Source organism: Eubalaena glacialis, chromosome 17, assembly GCF_028564815.1.
Source record: "Eubalaena glacialis isolate mEubGla1 chromosome 17, mEubGla1.1.hap2.+ XY, whole genome shotgun sequence".
In the NCBI taxonomy this organism is placed as follows: Eukaryota; Metazoa; Chordata; class Mammalia; order Artiodactyla; family Balaenidae; genus Eubalaena; species Eubalaena glacialis.
In genome coordinates, this window is record NC_083732.1 from 12,945,143 (window position 1) to 12,970,753 (window position 25,611).

General features: G+C 37.6%; 1 protein-coding gene across 6 annotated transcripts in view; it reads left to right on the top strand.

Moving 5' to 3' along the window:
- The first annotated feature begins 7,053 nt into the window (after nt 1-7,053).
- Nucleotides 7,054-25,611, top strand: part of SGK3 (serum/glucocorticoid regulated kinase family member 3) — a 111,216-nt gene continuing 92,658 nt past the window's right edge. For all 6 annotated transcript variants that reach the window (XM_061172156.1, XM_061172159.1, XM_061172158.1 and 3 more), the window contains exon 1: nt 7,054-7,315. The gene's annotated coding sequence lies outside the window, so the exon portion shown is untranslated. The remainder of the gene's footprint in view (nt 7,316-25,611) is intronic.

Here is a 25,611-nt window from a genome sequence, read left to right on the forward strand (position 1 = left end):
ATGGCTGTGTTGGGTCTTCGTTTCTGTGCGAGAGCTTCCTCTAGCTGCGGCGAGCGGGGGCCACTCTTCATCGCGGTGCGCGGGCCTCTCACTATCGCGGCCTCTCTTGCTGCGGAGCACAGGCTCCAGACGCGCAGGCTTAGTAGTTGTGACTCACGGGCCTAGTTGCTCCGCGGCATGTGGGATCTTCCCAGACCAGGGCTCGAACCCGTGTGCCCTGCATTAGCAGGCAGAGTCTCAACCACTGCGCCACCAGGGAAGCCCCTAAACATAACTTTTATATGCACTGGGAAACTAAAAAATTTGTGACTCACTTTATTGCAATATTTGCTTCATTGCAGTGGTCTGGAAGTGGACCTGCAATATCTCAGAGGTGTGCCTGTGATTTAAAAGAATTTTATCTTTTCAACAGATGAATTTAAGACTCACTGAAATCCATTATTTGGAAAATATTCAAACAAATAAAAAATTGTTTCCAAAATTTTTAACGGTGCATATATTAGTTTTAATAGGACACACACACTGTGTTTTGCAACAAAATTACATTTTTCCAAATATCATTTTCAAAATCTTCTCCCCAGAGTATTTCTGTCAAAACACACATACACTTAAAGGCGAGGCTGGATAAAGTTACTCTCTCACTCATTGCTAAAACTTTACCTTGAAAGGAAAGTAATTCTCACAGAAAAGGTAGGGAAATTTGGATCCCTTGTATTTTTGTCAGAGGAAAAATGCATCATTCATCTTGATATTTAACTGCTCTTGTAAGTAATAATAACTAGTGCTTATGTAAAGCTTATTTTGGTGGTAGATTTATATATATATGTAAACTCACTTCACCCTCAGTACAACCCAGTGCAGTAGATACTATGATGATATCCATTTTACAGATGAAGAAATTGAACCCCAGAGATGTGAAGTAACTTGCCCAGAGTTACGTGGTTGGTGATGGCAGACTATGGTCAGAACCAGGCTGTGTGTATCCAGGAGCTGTGCTTTTAAGCCCAAGCATCTTGAATACTTTGATGGAAGATAAAGAGTTTCCACAATTACTCCCCATCTCAGTACAAAATATTATATAGATTCTATTGAAAGGATTTGTTTTTACAAAATTAATCACATCAATGACTTCCTATACCACACAAAACTGCATTACACTGATGATGGATGAATGAAGGTTTCCCTTCAAGTGGAAGCGCACCCTTCTCAGGACACCTCGCAGCGCATACGGATGACTGACAAAGGACTGTATGAGCGTGCCAGTGGCAGTGCGTATGTTGAATAATAAAGCTTAATTTCTTCCTTTTTAGGTAAAACAAATACAGACGGTCCGTGACTTACAATGGTTCACCTTACGATTTTTCAACTTCACGATGGTGTGAAAGCAATATGAATTCAGTAGAAACTGAACTCCAAATTTTGACTTTTTATCTTTTCCTGGGCTAGGGATATGCTGTTATGATCTTCTCTCGTGATGCTGGATAGCGGCAGCTCCTGGTCAGCCAGGCAATCAGGAGGATAAACAACCCATATACTTCCAACCATTCTGGACCCAGACAACTATTCCATTTTTCACTTTTGGTACAGTATTCAATGAATTACATGGGATATCCAACACTTTATTATAAATTAGACTTTGTGTTAGAGGATTTTACCCAACGGTAGGCTAATGTAAGGATTCTGAACAGGTTTAAGCTAGGCATGGCTAAGCTATGATATCTAGTAGGTAGGGTGTATTAAATGCATTTTAGAATACTTTCAACTTATCTTAGATTTATTGGGGATGTAACCCCATCGTAAGTTGAGGAAGATCTGTTAAACACAGTTCTCAACTGTAGTAAATTGTCTTGAGTACTCCTAGGATTTGTACCCTCCACTTTGGATGTCTTTTGTCTTAACAAATGTGATAAAATTAAAAATCATCCAGGAAAAATAGTTTTGGTAAAACAGGTGCAGAGGAGTTCAATAGGATAATCAAAATAACCTCTTAAATATAATTTGAGAAGTGTAAGTATGCTAAACAAGCATTTAGAGTTCCGATTTTAAAGTCTAATGATGAAATATAATTTTAAATGTAAGAATAATTCTAAGTTGCATTATAGGAGTATGAATTGAAGAGCTGAGAGAATGCTCTCACTACACTAAGGACTTACCCAATCGTTTCAAAGAAGATTCCATGTCTCATAATGGGCATCTCATCTAAAAAAGAATGTGGAGAATTTGGAAAGAAGTTGTACGAGAGATGTAAAACATTAAAAAAAGAGAGAAAGAAAAAGAGGTGTAGAAAAAGTTAAAAGAACTGAAGCTGTTTATTCTAGAAAACCTAGGGAATTTAAGGGTGTTCTGGTATATGAAGAGTTATAGGCCCTTAAGTTCCATTTAAGCCTTTGACATATCTGGTTGAGCCAGACACAGATACCTTAGGGAACTAGATGAGGAAATAACAGCAATGCACCTCTTTAAGCCAAAGGCTATTAAGACTTTGCCCTCTGAGACGGGTTCAGTCATTAACTGCACATAATTGACAGTAAATAACTGAGTCACCAAATGAATGGTGTTTAAGAAAAGCTATTATTCTATACTGATAATTAACTAAAATAATTATTATCTTCAAAGTCTACCCAGTAGGTTTGAGCTCAAAGGCCTAATATGATTCTCTGAGGGACAGAGTAACTGCTGACAGGACTTATGTAAATAAGCTGCTGTCAACTCACAACAGACACAGTTTATGTACGTAACAGACTGTCCAAACAAGAGGCAGAAAAAAACAAAGAGGGAAAATGAGAAAGAAAAAAGGGGCAATTTTCATTTTGTTCTTGATGCTCCTAATAACTAGATCGGAAGATAATGAGATTTCCTTAATAGGGAAGGATAATAGTTTTACTTCAGATAATGGAATGTTCTTAGCAAGATTTAAAGCAATTTCTAGCAGCTTTTTAATCAAAAAGCTGATGCTAGCAGTTTAGGCGGTTTGATCTCCTAACACTTCCCCTTGGTTTTTCTCATGAGTCTAATATAGAAAGTAAGAAAGTTCTGTGATCTGAAAAGCCTTATATTTGACCCTAATAGAGTCTTGCTTTAAAATAGAGTTTTCTCTTTATTACAAAACACACCTGAACTTCAGGCATTTCAGTTTTGAGTTTGAACATGGCTAACTTGGCCCAAGAAAGATGTTGAGCTTTGAGCCACTCCCACAGGCAACACACAAAATGAGCATGCTCTGAACCGTTTTCCAGATCAAGGAAACAGGGTAATTCTGCTTTGTGCTAAGGCAGTAGAAACCGGTCTGTTTCAGTTCCCGTGAGGATCCGAGTTATTATAACTATACTTTGCGTTGCTTTATTAAATTGCTTTGCTCAGAAAATTCAATAAATTGGTCACTTTAACTCTCATATTCTCACCTATTTTTACAGCAGGCTTTTCTTGTTAATTATTTTCTGAGCCAATTCATGGCTAGGACTATGCCTTAAACTACTTTCCCAATAAAAATGGCTTTCTCTTTTCTGAAGTTGTGGGATATTACGGTTGGTATATCAATGGATAAACATAGCTGGAAACTATAGCAACAACTCATGATGTCTGACCCACTTAAGTAGGTGAGTCTGTAGTAGAATGAAAGAAAAGGTGCTATAAAAACTATGCAAATAACATGAATCAAAAACACCTTTCCTTTTGTAATCATGTAGGTGGTAGCATTACTCTTACTTCTCTAGTCTTAGTGATTTTTCTGCTATAAAACAAATATTCTAGTGAATACTGGCCCTCACTTCTATTTCCAGCCAACTTATGAATAGAGTCATTCAGGTCCTGTGACTACCTATTTTATCAAATTTTTTTCCCTAAGGGAAGTGATAATCTTGTACTGTTATGCTCCTCAACTCTTCCAAAGTTACAATAAAACAATTACAAATAACAGAGAACTTTACTATGAAATAAAAAATCATGATGGTTCCATATCAGGCACCATATTAGAGAAAATGTTTTCCATTTTGAAAAGAGGATGAAAACCAGGCACTTGGGACTTCCCTGGTGGCGCAGTGGTTAAGAATCCTCCTGCCAATGCAGAGGACACAGGTTAGATCCCTGGTCCAGGAAGATCCCACATGTTGTGGAGCAACTAAGCCCGTGTGCCACAACTATTGAGCCTGCACTCTAGAGCCCACAAACCACAAATACTGAGCCAGCGTGCCACAACTACCAAAGCCTGCGCACCTAGAGCCTGTGCTCTGCAACAAGAGAAGCCACCGCAATGAGAAGCCCGTGCAATGCAACGAAGAGTAGCCCCCGCTCGCCGCAACTGGAGAAAGCCCGTGTGCAGCAACGAAGACCCAATGCAGCCAAAAATAAATAAAATTTAAAAAAATGATCATAAACCAGAACTCACTTTAAAAAAGAAAAAAAACAGGCACTCATCTCATCGTAACATATTATTTAAAAAGAAATACTGTATAACCTGGTTAGTTTTTTGTTTTTGTTTTGGGTTTTTTTTTGTAATGTTTGGGTCAATAGTTTACAGTATTGACAGTCCAGTTATCTAAACTTCTGAACATAACTATATCTTAGTATTTCTTTTATGATTTTTTCCTGTTACTTTTAGGACTTCTACAAAAATCCCAAAACTCTAAAAACTGACCATTCTTTATAGTAGTGCAAATGAAATATGAAATACTGGCATTTTTATATCTGTGTTAGAGCTAAGAATAACGATGATGACAATAGCAATCAACTGATAATATGTTCCAGCCATTCTACTAGGTTCATTTGATCCTCATAGCAATTTCATGAGATAAGCACTATTACTATCTGTTTTACTGAGGAGAAAAAAATACTGTTATCATCCTTACGTTCCTGACAAAACCTTTGCTTGCAGAGGTGAAATAATTTGTCGGAAGTAGAAAGTGGCAGAGCCACAACTTAAATTTGGGTCTGTCCGATTCCAAAGCTTGTGCTCATAATGTCTACATTATAGATATAACAGATGAACACAATATTTGCCCAATCTGCATGAACTGAATCATATTTTCAAACAAAATATTGGAATCCAGAGTCTAACAAAAAACTTTCTCTATTTAAAAAATGTACTTACATGAATTTACATGAAACCTTTTATAAAGGCATAAACATCAACTAGATATTGCTGAACATTCAACAACCTTTACAGTGTAAAAAGAAATTGGAAACATAAAGGAAAAAGGAGATATGATCTATATCTATAGGTGAATATGATTAATCTAAATGATCAGCCTTAAAGTGTGTCCTTTAATTTTAAATGAAAAAACCCTTCAATAGTTTGTGAATGTATTTATGACCTCTAGTGTCCTGAGAAATCAAGCTATTAAATTGCAGCTCTCAGATTATAAAGGCAAAATACCCAACGTTTTATCAGTTGAACGTCACCTGCCAACTTTTCTGTCTTGAAGCATTTGTGGGAGTTGGAGTGTGTGTGTGTGTCTGTGTGTATTCTTCACGGCAGGAGGACAAATTTATCTTGGAAATATAATGGTTCCCAGATGTTTGTTTTTCAAACAAAAGAAAAAAGAAGTTGAAAAGTGGTGATAGCCAGGTATTTGTCTCTGAAGTGAGAATGATATGATTCCACTTGGAGTTCATTGTCACAAAAGTTCCTTTTGTCTGAGAAATTTTTCAGCACTGTGACTATGGCTTTAATTAAGAGATATCACTGATCACTTATTGATTTTGTTACAAGAGAGGAACTTCTCTAGCTTCTCTGTGCTTTATTGTGCCGATTGCTTTGTATGGATCACGGTAAAAACATATAAAGGACCACTGGCAATGTGTTGATTAGTATCTACTGGATTTTAGAATCCACTGTATTTTATATCCATTTCTGTATGCCACTGAGTATCACTGTTTAGAAAGTTTTGTAGGATTATTATGTTTTGAAGTATAAAAGTATTTGATTCAAAAACCATTTTCTTTAAGAAGGAGACCATACAATGTTAACTGACATCAGAAATGAATATTCTTACCTTTTCTGTGAGACTAAATTTTTGAATATTTTAAATATAAGGAAATGTCCCCTGAATTTAGGGAAGCCACACATAAATCAGTTCTTCTAATTACCTTTATTAGTTCGTTTGTTCATAGATTTGTGGCAAGTTCTCTAGAATCATATGAGCTAAAGTATAGGTCATTGACTCAAAATCTGAAATACGATATGCACGTGGGATTCTTTAAATAGTTGTTTGAGTCTATCTTCAAGTGACATCTGATAAAACCTAACTGGTTGTGGGGCAAAACCAAAAAACACTCTACTACAAAATCTTGACCACTTCACTCCACACCCATTTAATCGCGCACACATTCTGTACCTCTCTTCACCCTATCTGGAAAAAAAAGATAAATTTGGCTCTAAAATGCAACTTCTATATTTAAAGAATAGCCAGAGTAATAAGAAGCTGTACAGTGTGCCCTCAGCTGACTTGGAGATTAAATGGGAATGCCAATACACACAGACACACAGACACACACACACACACACACACACACACACACACAGACACATACAGAGACACACACACACACACACAGAGGATCCAAAAAGAGGTGTGGAAAGGAAGTTTCTCTGTACAAAGGATCTGCCAATCTGTGAAAGCGCTCTCCTGTCTTACATAGGCCAAAACTCTGCTGATGAAAAAGTAGAACTGTTCAGAGAATGCTAAATGAAGCACAGTTGTTCCCCTTAATTATCTGGATACTTATTCACCTCTCTGAGTGTCCAGTTTACACCCCATCACATGCCCACCAGGCCACTCCCGGGTGGCTCTTGTCCCTCCGGGCGTCCGGCGGTCCTGCTCCGTGCGCGCCAGGGTCAAGCTCCCCCGCCGAGCCCGGGCGCTAGGGCCCACGCCGCTCTTGGGCCCCCGGGCATTGGTCACTATAAGCTGAGCAGCGGGACACAAACGAAGAGTCTGAGCCTCTAGGCGGGATTCCGCGGAGTCCTCTGAACTTTGCGCCCACGGGGAGGCGGGGGCCGGACCTCGCGCTGCGCCGGGGCTCTCGCGCGGGTTCCCGGGGAGGCGGGAGGACAGCGGGTCTCCGCGGCGGGGGCACCGCTCAGCCTGCGGCTCCTTCCCGGCGCCAGCCGCCCGGCCGCCGGGAGCAGGCGCCTAACCCGGAGCACGGCCGGCCGCCCAGCTCTCCCCGGCGGCCCCGCGCACCCTGCGGGAGGAGCCGGCCGCCGTGACGCGTCAGGGAGGAAGCGCCACCGCCCGGCGGCCCTGCCGGGAAGGAGGAAGCGCGAGTGCGCTCGGCTCCGCGCCCGCCGCGCGGGGAGGCAGCACCGCGGAGCCGGGTAGGTGCGGAGCCGCCGGGACCCGAGGCGGGTGGGCGGGCGGCAGGGTCCGCGCGCGTCCGGGCCGCAGTCGGCCCCCTCTGTCAGGTGAGACGGGGCGGGGCGAGGGGTGCCCGGGCCTCGCCTGCTGCCTCTTCCCGGAGCAAACGTGACTTTCCCGGGTCCCCTGGCAGCGCCCCCTCCCTCAGCCCGGGAACCTCCGAGTTGGTCGGAGGGGAAGAGCCATACCCCCCGGCCCAGCCTTCGGCTCTGAGAGTTTGTGGTCTTTGTTTCCTCGAGGTGAACTCAGATTCTGCCTTCCGATTCCTAAACGCCCGAGTGGTGTCTTGGGGGGCGGATGTTGTTAACCCGTGAGCGGCTTCGGAGCGTAGAGGAGCCGGGAACCGGGGGGTGGGAGATCCCACCCACGCCACAACCTGAGGTCAGGAGTGGATGCAGGTCATCTGTGAGCATCCGGGATGGAGGAGACCTCGGGAGCGGAGGGCATGGAAATCATTAACCTGTTGTCAGCGGACCTGTAGTCTGCGACTTTCCGTGCGTGGCTGCCCTTTACGTTCTCTGTGATTTGAATCCCTTCTATGCCTTTTAAAGTGCATCTGGCTCTATTGATTCCCACATTAGCATTGGTATGTGCCATCTAGAAATGCTTTGAGATTTTTAGATTCTGTCCTTTTCAGTGGTGGTTACTTGGAAAGATAGAAAAGAGAATTCATCTCTTGAGACTTAAACTCTTTCATTATTTAATTTTGCAGTGATCTCTGAACCATGATTAGAATTTCAGTTCTGCACAAGACTCTGTAGGGTACACTTGAGGTGCAGGAATAAATACAGAGCACGACAGTTTCTAAATCTTTATCAAGGTAAAAAAAATAGTAGACCGTTGTGTATTTTGATTCTCTACTTCGTCACTAGGTTGATAATTCACCTGGCCAATCTGGGAAGTGCTTTATTTATTTATCAAACACGTAGATAGCTCTTACATGTGTTAGGCTCTTTCTAAGTGCTTTATAAATATTAACTCAAAATGTTAAATTATAGCAGTTCTAACAATGAAGAGGCTATGCATACTTCAGTTCCCTGAATGTCATTGCAAGAGCTAGAACCATTAGAGGAAGTTTCAGGCATATTTTAGGACTGGGTGTGCCTTCTGGCCCTCTCTGCTTCCAATCCTGTAAGCAAGCCACCACCCCTCCACTCCCTGGGGGAAGGGAGTCTGGAGCCACGGGAGTGACACCTCTTCCTTGCAGATCTCTGGCCACATCCCTAGCATCTTCCATAACATGGTCTTTCTCATCTGCCATAGTGCCCATCCTTAGCTAACTCTGGAGAGACCAGAACTTCCCCCTTTCTTCAAGTGCCACTGCACTGAGGCTAATTTTGTTTCCTTCCCGATATGTTTGACAATTGATTTGACTGTAGCTTATATTTGAGGGTCAGATTGAACTTGAAATGTACCATAAAATAGAACATTTTTGTTTGAACACGTCAATGTAACAAATAATGCTTTGTAATTTTACTGCCATTTGCTGCAGGTAACATTGAGTTGATGGATCAACCTTCTAGGTAACCATTTTGTGATTTGCAGATATGTAGAGAGAATATTTTCCAGGATTAAGTGTCCTCTTCAAATGAGTGCCTTGGCCTGATGGCCAGATTGAGACCCAAAATGGTGAATAAAACAAACACGGTTCTTGTCATTATGGTGATTATGAATCTAATGTCAAAATCTGCACGTCATACTAGCTTTCTCTCTCTGTTTCATATATTTAAATTTCCAGGGAGATGATTAAATGACACTCTAAGCTTTATTTAATAAGATTATGAAGTGTCTCCTGGAAGCAGGAAGGCTCACTTTCCTCTGATATAATTTATGGCACACAGACATTCATGAATTCAATTCAGCCGAATGACAACTAACACTTTCATGGTTTACAAAGTCCTTCCAGGTATACTTATTTGCTCTTCAGAGGGTCCTTGTGAGGTTGATAGCCATTTTTTATTCCTGTTTTTACAGATGAAGAAACTGAGGCATAGAAATATTAAAATGCTTTAGCCAGGATGGCACAGCTGGTAAGAGGCAGAGCTTGGATGGAGAGCAGGTGTGTGGACAGTGTCTGGCACATGCCAGCCTGTAATAAACATTTGTGGAATAAATGATTCCCAATGACTTCAGATTTCTTGCTATTTCAAAACATTATGCCTCTCAAACCCCATAGTTGATTTGTGCCTAAGAGATTGCCAGGCCTATTCCAATGTTTCTCTTATTTCAAACAGTATCTGCTACAACATATTTTCTACAAAAGGGATGAGATGGAATGCCCTTTGGACTCATTTCTTGGGATTTAGCATCTCTGTTTGTTTTATTTAATTTTAATTTAAATTTTTAAATTTAATTTTAATTTATTTGGCTGCGTGGGGTCTTAGTTGCAGTATGCAGGATCTTCCTTGCAGCATGCAGGATCTTCTAGTTGCAGCATGCGGGATCTAGTTCCCTGATGAGGGATCGAACCTGGGCCCCCTGCTTTGGGAGCGTGGAGTCTTAACCGCTGGACCACAAGGGAAGTCCCTCATCTCTGGTTTTTGAAAAAACAAATAGGTTTGTTATTTTTTTCCCTTTCTCAAGCATCCTACTTTTTTCCTCTGAATTGGCGAGAGTTTAGGTTGGGCACATAGATTTCATGTTTGTGTTGACAGCTTTCTTGTCTCTCCCTGCTCAGTTAAGGTCATTTTTAAGGACTACAAATCACTGTAGGTTTTCAATGTAAGTGAAATGATTCAGCTACCTAGATTTATGATCAAGTTCACATACAATGACCATAGGTATTGTAATTTTTTTTGAAGTGTCTGACATCACTACTGTGTTTTTTGAAGTATTGCAATTACTTTAATATAAAGGGTCTTTTAAAAACCAACAACAAAAAATCCCTCAACTTTTTATCCTTCAAATATAACTCTCTGTATCCTGAAGTATGTTACCTCCAGATGGATAACCTTCAGTGAGAGAGGTCAATATGGCCATTACCTAGTGGGAGGAATTGGGAAGGGCTATCGAGAAAAACGAGAGATGGAGTGGCCCTTCCCATGAGGGATACTAGACGGTAGGAAACCCATAATGAAGCCAGACCGAGTCATCTGCTTGTCAGCCTTCTTCTGCATGGGGGTGGAATAAAATACTTTTGAAACCTGCCTTGTTTCAGAAACCACTTTACCTTTTCCAATCCTCAGGGTTGGTTTTTTTTTTTTCCTCTTTTAAAAAAATTCATGTAAATTACTGACTAAACTGCTGATTCATGAAACTCAAATTATGTAACACGTTATTCCTGACAGAAACAGCTCCCACATTATCTTAAGGGACTCAGTGTCTCTGTTTTCCTTTACCTATTGCATTCCTTATAGTGGAATCTTTGTTCTTATTTCACTTTTTAAAACATTTCATGGAGAAAGGTGGTGCCGATTCTACATCTTGTAGTTCATGTCAAAGTAATTTTAACTCCATACTAACTTTGCGTTAATTGTCATTGCTGAAGAAGACAACATGGAAATCCGATATCGGAGGCTAACTCAGAGCATCAACCAGTCAAATGTTATTGCCTGTCTGAAGCTGAGCCAGGGAGTTTTCAAAGGGAATTAGGGCAGTGTACAATATTCTTGCCCTTGTCCAATTTCTCAGGGCCTTTCCTGTTTCCTATGGGTCCTGAAAACCTGCCTTAGTTCTTCTCTTTGTAGCCACTATTTCTTCTGTTGATATTATTCAACACCAAAATCTGTTTTCCTTGGGTGGGCGTTGGGGGTGAGTGAAAGAAGGGTTATTATGTAAGGGGAATTGTTGTAGGGTAAGAGATTGATACTATGTAAGATGGAAAATGGGAGATGTGTGAGTGAAGTAAGAGATGTTAGTGCGATCTCATGGTGGAGGATTCATGCAGAGGGCTGCTCTGCCTCCTTCCACCGGGCCGTGAATATAGGGAAGACATATATGGGGTCACCTATATGGGATCATAGAAACATCTCTTGGTATATGATATTGGCGGGCAGGATTCCTTTGTACCACCACGTGTAGAAATGTCATTATAGGCAGCTGTTTCTTCAGGCTGCAAAATGAGTTTGTTTGCAGATAATTAAAATGTAGAGAGCTGGTTTAGTGGCTTTTAACTTGAGAGTAGGGATGATTTGATAGGCTTTCGATTGAGTAAAGGCTTGGATTTTGTACCTTTTTAAAGGCTTGCTGTTTTTTGAGAATGCCTATAATGTTGAGATAATGATGTCATTCTTTTCACTGTTTTGTGATTTTAAATAAATGACATTATGTTTACAAAGCATCTAGTAATGAATGTGGTTTGGGTTCATTTCTTCCATTCAGAGTCCTGATGTATTTGCTATGCCAGTCTATACCAAACATTTTTTTTCCTGTAGGTAAAATGAACTTCATATATAGTATATTCGTATACAAAATTAGGCTCACTGGTGGACTAGCCAATCTACAGACTGCTGGATGAAAAGTCCTCAAGTACAGTGGGGCTTCACTAAGGAACTGATTGATTGCTTGCTTGAGCTGAAAAATGAGAAGGAACTTTATTACTCTAGTTATTTACCTCCCTGTTTTTAAAATAAAAATAGTAAGGCCAGACACTATCAAACTCTTAGAGGAAAACATAGGCAGAACACTCTAAGACATAAATCACAGCAAGATCCTTTTTGACCCATCTCCTAGAGAAATGGAAATAAAAACAAAAATAAACAAATGGGACCTAATGAAACTTAAAAGCTTTTGCACAACAAAGGAAACCATAAACAAGACGAAAAGACAACCCTCAGAATGGGAGAAAATATATGCAAATGAAGCAACTGACAAAGGACTAATCTTCAAAATTTACAAGCAGCTCATGCAGCTCAATATCAAAAAACAAACACCCCAATCCAAAAATGGGCAGAAGACCTAAATAGACATTTCTCCAAAGAAGATATACGGATTGCCAACAAACACATGAAAGAATGCTCAACGTCATTAATCATTAGAGAAATGCAAATCAAAACTACAATGAGATATCATCTCACACCGGTCAGAATGGCCATCATCAAGAAATCTACAAACAATAAATGCTGGAGAGGGTGTGGAGAAAAGGGAACCCTCTTGCACTGTTGGTGGGAATGTAAATTGATACAGCCACTATGGAGAACAGTATGGAGGTTCCTTAAAAAACTAAAAATAGAACTACCATACGACCCAGCAATCCCACTACTGGGCATATACCCTGAGAAAACCATAATTCAAAAAGAGTCATGTACCACAATGTTCATTGTAGCTCTATTTACAATAGCCAGGACATGGAATCAACCTAAGTGTCCATCAACAGGTGAATGGATAAAGAAGATGTGGCACATATATACAATGGAATATTACTCAGCCATAAAAAGCAATGAAATTGAGTTATTTGTAGTGAGATGGACGGACCTAGAGTCTGTCATACAGAGTGAAGTAAGTCAGAAAGAGAAAAACAAATGCCATATGCTAACACATATATATGGAATCTAAAAAACAACAAAAAAAATGGTCACGAAGAACCTAGGGACAAGATGGGAATAAAGACGCAGACCTACTAGAGAATGGACTTGAGGATATGGGGAGGGGGAAGGGTAAGATGGGACAAAGTGAGAGAGTGGCATGGACATATATACACTACCAAAGGTAAAATAGATAGCTAGTGGGAAGCAGCCACATAGCACAGGGAGATCAGCTCGGTGCTTTGTGACCACCTAGAGGTGTGGGATAGGGAGGGTGGGAGAGAGGGAGACGCAAGAGGGAAGAGATATGGGGATATATGTATAACTGATTCACTTTGTTATAAAGCAGAAACTAACACACCATTGTAAAGCAGTTATAATCCAATAAAGATGTTAAAAAAAGTAAAATAAAATAAAATAAAAATAGATCAAAGTTAACTTAATCTGTTTTCCAACTCAGCATCCACACATACAAACAAATATATATATATAGGACCAAGATACAGACTATATAATCTAAGGCACATATATATTATATATACGACCAGCTAAAAGGAAATATAGGAATCATATTCTTAGTTTCCTAAGAAAACACGATACGTCATCGTTTTTCTCATTTTAATTTTACTTTTATCTCATGTTTTCTAAATATTATTTTTAATTAAAAAGGTATGCCTTAAATTCAAGCAATTGAGAAGTGTATGAACTAAAAAATAAATCCTCTCCACTGTAATCTTACCTATGAAGGTAACCACTGCTGGGCTTTTATATCCTTCTGGACTTTGCTCCATGCTTATATAAATTTGTGTATCTGCAAATATACATGACGTTTTAAAAAATGGGACTCATTCTACACAAATTGTCCTTATATCTCTTATTTAACACTTTATCATGGACATCTATAGTGCTACATCATTGGTTTTGACAGCTGCATAGTATTCCACTTTGTAGTTAATAATTTATCCATTTTGTATTTCTATTATCTATATGTTCTTTTGTATCTTTTAAAAAATATTTAAATCACCAAAGTAATATTTTTAAGAAAAATTAAAAGAAGAAAAGAGAAAATAAGAATCATCAGTAAACCTACCACTCAATAATCACTATTAGCATTTTAGAGTATATCCTTCCTTCTAAACTTTCATTTGTGTGTGCATATCCATATTTCCAATGACATTAAAATTTTTCTCTTATGCGGGCTTGCTTTGTTGGTTAGAGAATCATGTTTATTTAGTCAACCAACATCATAGATTCCAGGCACTTTTGAACCAGTTATTTTACTATATTTCCTGGCCACCTGCCATTCCCCAAATCTGGATAGCACTACTGGAAATTTATACTACTGCTCATAAAGGGGATGAGGTGAGGGTGTGTGGATGGACAAATCCATTCAAATCAGCAAAAAGCATATATCCTTTTGATGGAGGTCAGTCAATATTCTATTTTAAGTACATCTAAAATATAAGATATTTAAGAAGAGAAATGATAGAATATTCATATATCATAGATTATGATCACTAAAGGAAAAGCAGAAATAATGGACCTGAACGAAGGAAAAAGTGTTGAATTCAGTTAAAAATTAGAGCAGTTGAACTTCAGATGTTTTGAAATAGTCTCCTGATGATAAGTACATAGTTTGGAGTAATTGGTTTAAGAAAGCTCCCTCCAATGGTAGGAAAAGGTGACCTTGAAGTTTCTTGTGATCCTCTTATAGGCTATCTCAGAGTTAGTAACACTTGATTTAGTATAATTTCTTGCATACAACTCTCAAGTTACTTACCCCACCAGTTTTTCCAGACAACATCTGTCTGGGCTAATCTCTCCACGCCCTTTTTTTTCTCCCACAGCACATGTGCACAGGCTGTTGCCCACACTTTTCTCCTATAACCTTTTGTGGCTTTCCTCCACTTTCTGAGAGCTTAGTCCCCCTTTTAACCTTGTTCTTTTTTCCTCTTCTTCCAGCTTTTGCTTTAAGAAAATTTCTCTCTGTCCTTTCTCCATCACACTCTCTTCATTTTGGTCATGAGCAAAAAAGATACTAATCATGGTGATACAGTTAAGAACAAGCCTTTAATAAGGAAAAGGAAAGCTTTTAGTTTTGGAGTTTGAAAGGTAGATATTATAAAGAACTAGTGGTTGAGAATACCCACTAATTCCTTTCAAGATTTCCACAGAAGTCTCCACCCACCTCCTCGCCTCTAAATAAGCTGTTTTTCCTTAAGCATTGGCATGTATGATAAAATTTAAAACCGTTTATGTATATATTTTTTGGTTCATGTCACTGCAGTAGCATTGTTTTATGCTATTTTTTTCCCCCATTGAAGATGTTAGATTGAGTAGAGTGTGTTTTGGTCTTGAAAGCTCACTTCTAGATAAAATCACTGATTCCTTCAGAAAATACATCTGAAGTTCTAGATCTCTGGTTTAAAAACAATCTCTTTGTTTTTAAGTAAGTTGAAGACTAAGAAGGTTATCTTAGACCAGAGGTTAGCAGTCTTTGAGAAATGGTGTATCAAGGTTCCAAACCCTTTTCTTCCAGACTTTCATCAGCAGAGAAAGGCATTGGTGAGAAGCACATGTAGATCAGACTTCCATCCTTGGGAATTAGAGAAGAAACAATGCTGGCTGCAGGAATATTAGGGTGTCCTTGGGGACTCTCTCAAGAGGTACATGTTGGAGATCAAGCCCAGGTAGCTGACTTCATACCAACTTCAGCTCACCTGTAAAGGTGCTTGGGCCAAACATTATGAGGAGCTCAGTACCAAGGCAATAGCTACTTAGGTTACCCTGAGAGTAAAGGCCTATTTTTTCATAAACATGAATGAAAAAGGTTTTGAAAAGACATTTTTATTCTGCTTCCAAACAACATGGTACTAAAATTGATGATGGCTTAAACATGAAAGCACTGTATTATTTGCTTATTTGAACCTGGACCACTGTTAGTAAACACTCAGAAGTTAAGATTATACTATAATTTTTAAAAAATGGTTCTTGGTTTTATAGTTCTAAGTGTACATAGTTGTGCATAGTTTACATTTTTTTAGCCCATTTTGACATCAGTACCTTTCTTTTTTCTAATTCATCTCCTTTTACCCCCACTCTGTCTTCTCATGAATATTTGGTTTAATTTATTTTTTTGTCTGTAGGAAATGATTTTTTTTATTTAATGGAAGTTAAGATTCTCCAATATTTTAGCAGAGAAGAGTTTTTAAGAGATTTATAAGACTATGCCCCTTTTCCCCCTTGATTTTTGTCTCTGCCATAGATTTCCTTTATTTCAAATCCCTACTAACATTAACATCATTTCTTTCTTTTTTTTTTTTTTAATTTTATTTATTTTTGGCTGCGTTGCTGCATGCGGGCTTTCTCTAATCGTGGCGAGTGGAGACTACTCTTCATTGTGGTGTGCGGGCTTCTCATTGCGGTGGCTTCTCTTGTTGCGGAACACGGGCTCTAGGCGTGCGGGCTTCAGTAGTTGTGGCGTGCAGGCTCAGTAGTTGTGGCTTGTGGGCTCTAGAGCGCAGGCTCAGTAGTTGTGGCGTGGGCTTAGTTGCTCTGCAGCATGTGGGATCTTCCTGGACCAGGGCTTGAACCCATGTCCCCTGCATTGGCAGGCAGATTCTTAACCACTGCGCCACCAGGGAAGTCCCTATTTGTTGTCTTTTTGATGATAGCCATTTTAATAGGGGTAAGGTAGAATCTCATTGCAGTTTTGATTTGCATTTCACTGATGATTAGTGATGTTGTGTATCCTTTCATGTGCCTCTTGGCTATGTGTATGTCATCTTTATAAAAGTGTCTGTTTGGGTCCTCTGCCCATTTTTTAATTGGGTTGTTTGTTTTTTGATGTTGAGCTGTATGAGTTCTTTGTATATTTTGGATATTAACCCCTTATCAGATATATCATTTGCAAATATTTCCTCCTATTCAGTAGGCAGCCTTTTCATTTTGTTGATAGTTTCCTGTCCTGTGCAAAAGCTTTTTAGTTTGATGTAGTCCCATTTGTTTATTTTTGCTTCTATTTTAAATGAGGTTTCCTTTATTCATTTTCACACTTTCACTGGAACATTTTAGGATAAAATTTTGCCTTTGAGATGTAGAATGATATATATAAGTTGCTACTTCTGTGTAGAAGAATAAGAAAAAATATATTTTCGCTTTGTCCAAGCATAAATAAGGATACCTAAGAGATTAACAGTGTTTCTGTCTATTTTGGGGATTGGGTAATGAGAACTGGGTGGATGGGGACAGGAGTGGGAACAGACTTTTCACTGAGTCTCTTTTATATTTTCTTTGTTTTTTAACCAGGTGAATATATAAACCACTGTAAAAATAGTTTTAAAAATTATGTCTGTGGGTTCCTTGACTTTAAAAAAATTAGATCTATATATTTCTGTTGTCCCTTTTCCATATGTCTTTAGTAAAGTTTGTTCGTTTGTTTGTTTTTTAAGAATGCATGTGTAGTTTAGTCTCAAAGGATTAGTAGTATTTTGCAGGCATCTTGACCTGGCTTTTTTCCACTTCATCAGAGCTCTCAAGTGCTGTGACTAAATTCATTATGAAGCCTTCCCTTGGGAAATTCTGATACTGCAAATATGGCCAAACCTTGAGTTATTGTTGGCTTATTCGAAGAACTATTTAACTGAAATTGTCTGCAGTATTCTACCAACTGGATATTCAGTTTTTCCTAATAAAACTGTTAGATAATACCAGTATAATTAGTGTAAAGTTAGTTGATTCCCCCCCTCCGCCCCCCACCAAGGTATCTTGTATCTTATCATCATGTTTATAATTCCCCTACTTAAAACTATATGAGTTTGGTGCTTTTAGAAAATAAAGGTTGGTTTACTTTTAGTTTTCAGATAATTCTGCTCTTTTCAGTACATGCTAAACCAAATAGTTTCGTTCAGCACGATTTTTGTAGTTTTTGAAGAGCAAAGAGGTCTAACATTTATTTTGTACCTACCATGTGCCGGGTGCTTTAGAGACTTTATTTTATTAAATACTCATAATAACTCCGTGGTGTAGGTGGTAGTTTCATTTTACAGATGAGCAAATTAGGGTTTAGTGAGGCTTTGAAGGTGGCACTGTGTGGCCAACACGGGGCAGAGCTGATCTGATCAGGTCTACCTGGCTTTACCAGGGGGTCCCCTGTGCCTTTGAGAAGGGGGTAAAGGCTGACTCCCCTCAAAGCCCCTCATCAGAAAGAACAGGCAGAATTGATTTACAGGTAACTCTGATTACCATCTGCTGATGAGGCCATGGTTAAATGAGTTTTGAAAACTGGCCTTTCATTTTTACTTTATGGTTCTGAAATGATACTAATGTTTTAATCCAGAAACTGCTGCCAGGCTTCAGGAAGGAAGCTGACTGAAAATGTTTTAAATATCGTATATTTCTTCCCTAATAGAAAAGAGCTTAAAATTCTAAATTTAATTGCTGGATATGTTAAATTTTCTGAACCTGTAGAATTTGAATGTCTTATGTTTTATCTGCAGAGCTGTCAAATTCCTTCTGTTAGCAAGCAGTGTCCAATGAACTTTGCCAACACTGACAAATGCTGTTGTCATATTCTGAAATCCCTTAATGGTGATAACCAGCCCTGTTTATATTAATCCTTGGAAATAGAGGCATCAGCCGGTACAGTCTATCATTTTGCTGATTTTTGTTGGGTATTAGCTAACGCAAGTATATTGTGTCTTGGCAGATAGTGGGATGAGCTCTTATTAACTAAGTAGGAATGAAAGAACATTTTAGGTCTGAATTCCTATGATTCTGTTATGTAATAAAATATATTTATGTTCTGGGCAAAGATTGTGAGAAAGATACTGAGGAAATTCAAATGACTAGAAAAGTTTAAAATGTCACAGAAAGTGAATGGAGAAGACAGAATAAACCCATAGCGTACAGTGGAGTCTCTTACACTTAATACATTAAAGAGAAAAGCAGCTTTATTGAGACTTAACTGATATGCCATTAAATTCATCTTTTTAAAGTGTACAAGTCAGTGGTTTAGTCACAGAATTGTGCAGGCATCATCACTGTCTAATTCCAGAACGTTTTCATCATCCCCCAAAGAAACCCTGGACTCATCAGCAGTCATTCATCCCTCATTGCCCGTCTACCTGTTCCCATCTCCCCCCAGCCTCTGGCAATGATGAATCTACTTTCTGTATATATAGATTTGCCTATTCTGGATATTTCATAAAAAGTGGAATCTTATGGGAATTCCCTGGCAGTCCAGTGGTTAAGACTCGGCACTTTCACTGTTATGGCCGGAGTTCAGTCCCTGGTCAGGGAACTAAGATCCCTCGAGCCGCGATCAAAAAAAAAAAAAAAACAACAACGTGGAATCTTATGATATGTGGTCTTTTGTGACTGGTTTATTTCACTTGGCATAATGTTTTTAAGGTCCATCCACATTGTAGCATGTAGTACTTCATGTCTTTTTATTGCTTAAAAAATTCCATTTTATCAGTGTACCATATTTTGCTTATTCATTCATCTATTAATGGACAGTTGGGTTGTTTCCACTTTTTGGCAGTTATTAATAATGCTGCTGTGAATATTCATGTGCAGGTTTTTGTATGGACATCTGCTTTCATTTCTCTTGGGTGTATAGCTAGCAGCAGAATTGCTGGGTCATGTGTAACTCAGTTTAGCTTTTTGAGGAATTGCCAAACTGTTTTCCAGTGTCTGCACTATTTTACAATCCCACCAGTAGGGTAAGAGGGTTCAAATTTCTCCAGATCCTCACCAACACTTATTGTCTGTCTTTTTGGACTTTAGTCATTTTAGTGGGTGTGAAGTGGTATCTCATTGAGGTTTTGATTTTCATTTTCTTAATGACTAATGATATTGAGCATCTTTCATGTGCTTGTTGATCATTTGTAACCTTCTTTGGAGAAATGTCTTTTCAGATATTTTTTAATTGGGTTATTTGTCTTTTTTTGCTGAATTGTAAGAGTTCTCTACATTTTCTGGATGCACATTATATGATTTACAAATATTTCTTCCATTTTGTGGATTTTCTCTTTCACTTTCCTTATGGTTTCCCTTGAAGCACTAAAGTTTTTAATTTTGATGAAGTCCAGTTAATTTATTCTTCTGTCACTTGTGCTTTTGGTGTCATGCCATTCATCTAAGAAATTATTGCCTAACCCAAGGTCACAAAGATTTACTACTATGTTTTCTTCTAAGAGCTTTATAGTTTTATTTCTTACTTTTAGATCGTTGATCTGTTTTGAGTTAATTTTTCGTTATGGTGTGAGGTAGGGGTCCAGCTTCATTCTTTTGCACATGGATATTCAGTTGTTCTATCTTGGCATCCATGTCGAAAATCAATTGGCCATAAATGTAAAACTTTATTTCTGTACTCTCAGTTTTAGTCTATTCTATCTATCTTTAAAAAAAAATTTTTTTTCAAGTATAGTTCATTTACAATGTTATATTAGTTTCAGGTGTACAACATAGTAATTCAGTACTTTTATAGATTGTATTTCATTTAAAGTTATTATAAAATATTTGTTATATTACATCCTGTATCTTATTTATTTTATACCTAGTAGTTTGTACCTCTTAATTCCTTTCCCCTATCTTTCCCCTCCCCCCCCACTCCTCTCCCACTGGTAACCACTAGTTTGTTCTCTGTATCTATGAGACTGTTTCTGTTTTTTTGTATTCATTCATTTATTTTATTTTTTAGATTCTGCATATAAGTGGAAAGCTCTGTCTTAATGCCAGTGCCATGCTGTGTTATCTTAGCTTAGTGTGGCTTTGTAGTAAGTTTTGGAACCAGAAAGTGTGAGTCCTCCAACTTTGTTCTCTTTCAAGATTACTCTCTTATTTTGGGTCAAATGCATTTCCATATGAATTTTAGGATCAGCTTGTCAATTTATGAAAAAATGGCAAGGAATTTTGATAGGGATTGCATTGAATCTGTAGATCAGTTTGGAGAGTATTGCCATCTTAACAATATTTTAGTCTTCAGATCCATGAACATTGGTTGTTTTTCCATTTATTAAGGCCTTCTATAATTTCTTTTAACAATGTTTTGTAGTTTTCCGTGTACAAGTCTTACACTTCTTTTGTTAAAATTTATTCCTAAGTATCTTATTCTTTTTGATGCTATTGTTAGTGGAATTGTTTTTTTAATTCATTTAATGTTTACTCATACTCCTGTATAGAAATACAATTGATTTTTTAATCGAGTGTAATTTATATAACATTATATTAGTACAACAATTTTTGAATATTGATCTTGTATTCTTCATTCTTGCTGAACTTATTTATTAGTTTGAATAGTTTTTTGGCGGATTCATTAGGATTTTTTTACGCAGTCAGCCCTCCATATTTGGGAGTTTCACATCCCCAGATACAGAGGGTGGACTGTATTCATGTACTATTCCATTTTATATAAGGGACTTTAGCATCCAATTTCAGTATCTGCAGGGGCTCCTGGAACCAGTCCCTCATGGATACCAAGAGACAGCTGTATATAAGATCATATCATCTGCTCATAGAGATAGCTTTAGTCTTCCTTATCAATCTGAAAGGCTTTTATAATTTTTTTTTTCTTGCCTAGTTGCTCTGGCTAGAACCTTCAGTGTTAAAGAGAAGTGAAGAGAGCTGATATGTTTGTCTTATTTCTGATCTCAGGGGAGGAGCATTCAGTCTTTCACCATTACATGTGATGTTAACTGTGGTTTATTTGTAGATGCCCCTTATTAGTTGGAGGAAATTCTCTTCTGTTTGAAGTTTGTTATGCTTTTATAATTAAAGAGTGTTAGATTTTGTCAAATGCCTTTTCTGCATCTATTGAGATGATTGTGTGGTTTTTGTCCTTTATTCTGTTAATACAGTGTATTACATTGATTAGTTTTCAGATGATAAACCAACTTTGCATTCCTGGGATAAATCATATTTGGTCATGGTATGTAATCCTTTTTATATGTTGCTCGATTTGATTTGCTGGTATTTTATTGAGGATTTTTGCACCTATATTGACCTATAACTTTCTATTTTTGTGATATCTTCATTTGGTTTTGGTATCAGGATAATACTGGCCTTGTTAGTTCCTTCCTTTTCTTTTTTTTTGCGGGGGGGGGGGTGGAGATTTTGTGAATGATTTATATTAATTCTTCTTCAAATATTTGGTAGAATTCACCAGTGAAGCCATTTGGACCTGGGCTTTTCTTTGTGGGACTTTTTAATTTTTTTTCAGATTACTAATTCAGTCTCTTTACTTGTTATGTATATACTCAGATAGGTTCTACTTCTTCTTGACTTAGTTTCAGTAGCTTTTTTCTTCCTACAAATTTGTTCATTTCATCTGTTTATCTAATTTGTTGGTATACAGTTGTTCATAGTATTCTTTTAAAATTCTTTTTACTCCTGTGAGGTTGGTAGTGTTGTTCCCTCTTTCATTCCTTATTTAGTAATGAGTCTTTTTTATTCTCGATCAGTCTAGGTAAAGGTTTACCAATTTTGTTAAATTTTTTCCAAAGAAGCAACTTTTGTTTCCAGTGATTTTCTCTATTGTTTTTCTATTCTCTTTCATTGATTTCTGCTCTAATCATTATGACTTTCTTCCTTCTGCTTGCTTTGGGTTTAGCTCTCTTCTTTTTCTAGTTTCTTAAGGGGGAAGGTTAGGCTGTTATTCTGAAATTTTTTTTTTCCTTTGATATAGGCATTCATGGCTATAAAATTCCCTCCAAACATTACATTAACTGAATTCTGGAATTTTTGGTGTGTTATGTTTTCATTTTTATTCATTTGAAAGTATTTCCTAATTTCTCTTGTGATTTTTTTTTCTTTGACTCATTGGTTACTTAAGAGTGTGTTAATTTCCACATATTTGTGAATTTACCAAATTTCCTTTTGTTATTGCTCCCTAATTTTTAAAAAATTTATGTTTTATTGAAGTATAGTTGAATTACAATTTTGTATTAATTACTGCTGTACAACAAAGTGACTCAGTTATACATATAAATACATTCTTTTTCATATTCTTTTCCATTATGGTTTATCACGGGATATTGAATATAGTTCCTGTGCTGTACAGTAGGACCTTGTTTTTTATCCATTTTATATATACCAGTTTGCATCTGCTAATCCCAAACTCCCAATCCAACACTCTCCCACCCTCCTCCCCCTTGGCAACCATTAGTCTATTCTCTATGTCCCTGATTTTGTTTCCATTTTATAGATAGGTTCATTTGTGTCATATTTTAGATTCCACATGTAAGTGATATCATATGGTATTTGTCTTTCTCCTTCTGACTTACTTCACTTAGTATGATAATCTCTAGTTGCATCCATGTTGCTGCAAATGGCATTATTTTGTTCTTTTTTATGTCTGAGTAGTATTCCATTGTATACACGTACCACATCTTCTTTGACCATTCATCTGTCAATGGACATTTAGGTTGTTTCCATGTCTTGGCTATTGTGAATAGTGCTGCTATGAACATAGGGTTGCATGTATCTTTTTGAATTAAAGTTTTGTCTGGATATACACCCAGGAGTGGAATTGCAGGATCATATGGTAATTCTATTTTTAGTTTTCTGAGGAACCTCCATACTGTATTCCACAGTGGCGACACCAACTTACATTCCCACCAACAGTGTAGGAGGGTTTCCTTTTCTCCACACCCTCTCCAGCATTTGTTATTTGTAGACTTTTTAATGATGGCCATTCTGACCGGTGTGAGGTGGTACCTCACTGTAGTTTTGATTTGCATTTCTCTAATAATTTATTGCTCTCTAATTTAAATCCATTGTTTTCTAAGAACATACTTTGTATGATTTCTGTCCTTGTAAATTTAATGAGGCCTTCTCATAGCCTAATATATAGACTATCCTAGAGAATGCTTTATGTGCACTTGAGAAGAATGTGTATTTTGCTTTTGTTGGGAGGAATGTTCCAGAGATATCTATTAGGTCCAGTTGATTTATGGTGTTGTTCACATCTTCTCTTTCCTTATTAATCTTCTGCCTGGTTGTTCCTCTTAATATTTTTAAACATTATTTTAATGTTTCATATTGGTGTAAGTATGAAAACTTGCTATCAAAATAAAAGACTCAAATGCAAACTTATAATGTTGTTTTAGTGGGCTATTTAAACAGAATTAAATTAGAAAATTATTTACTTTCAAATTTTAAATTTAAATGTAACTTTAGTTCAGTGCTGTTTTCTTAGGTCCATGATTCTTTTGTCTATATGTGATAGGATTTGCTAGTAAAGTGCTCTGGAATGTTTTTGAAACTGTATTGACACTCATCTCAAATAAATGAACATTCCTGTTTGATCAACTTATTTGTTAGGAATTAAAAGTTTATTTGCTAATGTGTGGTTGAGATGACAGCTCCAAAAAAAGTAACAAATAGTACTACATCTTCATGGTAACCAGAATTGGTGAATGGTTAAATTTTCTTTCTTGTTTTTCATGGTAACATTATTTGATCCGTACCTCCAAGAATTCTATGAAATACACATTTCAAAATTTGCAATGGTAGAGAGGCCATGTGAGATCCAGTTAGCAGAGGCAATTTAAAATGTTTCTACATATGAATACCAGTAAATTATTTTCCTCAACTAAAAATACTTGGGCATTTTAGCACCATGTGTTTGTAAAGACAATATTTGACTTTGCCTTGTAGCACGAATAGAAATTATTCTGTATTTAAAAAATAAACTATTGTTTTGAAATTATAAAAAAAACCCACATTTTAGTGTTGTTTTAAAAAAAAAAAACTATTTGTAGTAAGAGTGATCCCTCATTTAATGAATCCTGTCTTCTAACAGTGACCATTTTGGAAGGCCATTTGGCCTAGGTAGATAAAAGGAACGAGTCAGAACGTAGAGGAGAAATGCTACATCATTTCTAGGCTATGGTGGCAGGGGGTTACGGGGAACAGCAGTTCAGGAGAAAGCATTAATTGGAGAACAAACAACAACTACAGAAGAATCAAAAAGAATGTGATAGTGGAAAAAGTATAGAAGTAGAAGGAGGAGGAGGTAGCTGCAGAAGTCTTTATTGGTCCTTGTCAGAGAGGCCGGTACCCAGAAATGCATTCCTAGGCTTTCTAAATCTTTAACTACCTCTGGGAGGGAAATTCCTGAGAGTGAAGTGTGTTGTTGGAACACAGCCTATTCAGTAGTATAGTCATTGCAGTAATTGAATTACCTCTTTCCATTTAGTTCATGTGGCATATTCTCTTTTGGCAACACTGAATGTCCAAAGGAGTGGATGTGATTCTTCTATTAAGTCTTTTTAAATCTTTTAGCTGACTTAGGGAAGAGATGATAGATGTGAAAATGCCTGCCATAGATAAGGGCACAAAGTAGGAACTTGATAAACTTTGGCTGTTATTAACTTGTCCATAACATTCTATAATATTTAGTAGCCTAGACTAGGGAATTTAGAAGGCCTAGGTTATAGTGTTAGATCTGCCACTAACTTGTGAAGTGATCCTTAGCAAGTGACTTTATTTTCTTTGACTGTAAATTACCGAAAGTTCTTCTACCTCTTAAATTCTATGGTTCTATTAAATTCATATAGAAAAAAAAGCTTTAAATAAAGATTATTCTTTTAATAGAGGTGGAAGTTTTTGTTTTTGTTCTCAACTTTTACAATTTTAACTAGGGTACACTACATGAATAAGATTCTTTAGAGCATTATCTAAAGCCAACCACTGATTTATTTGAAAACAAAGGGTTTCTTTGCAGTGTCATTTAGCCTGGCATTGCCATGAATCCAAGAATTATTCTGCACTAATCAGAGAACAGTAAT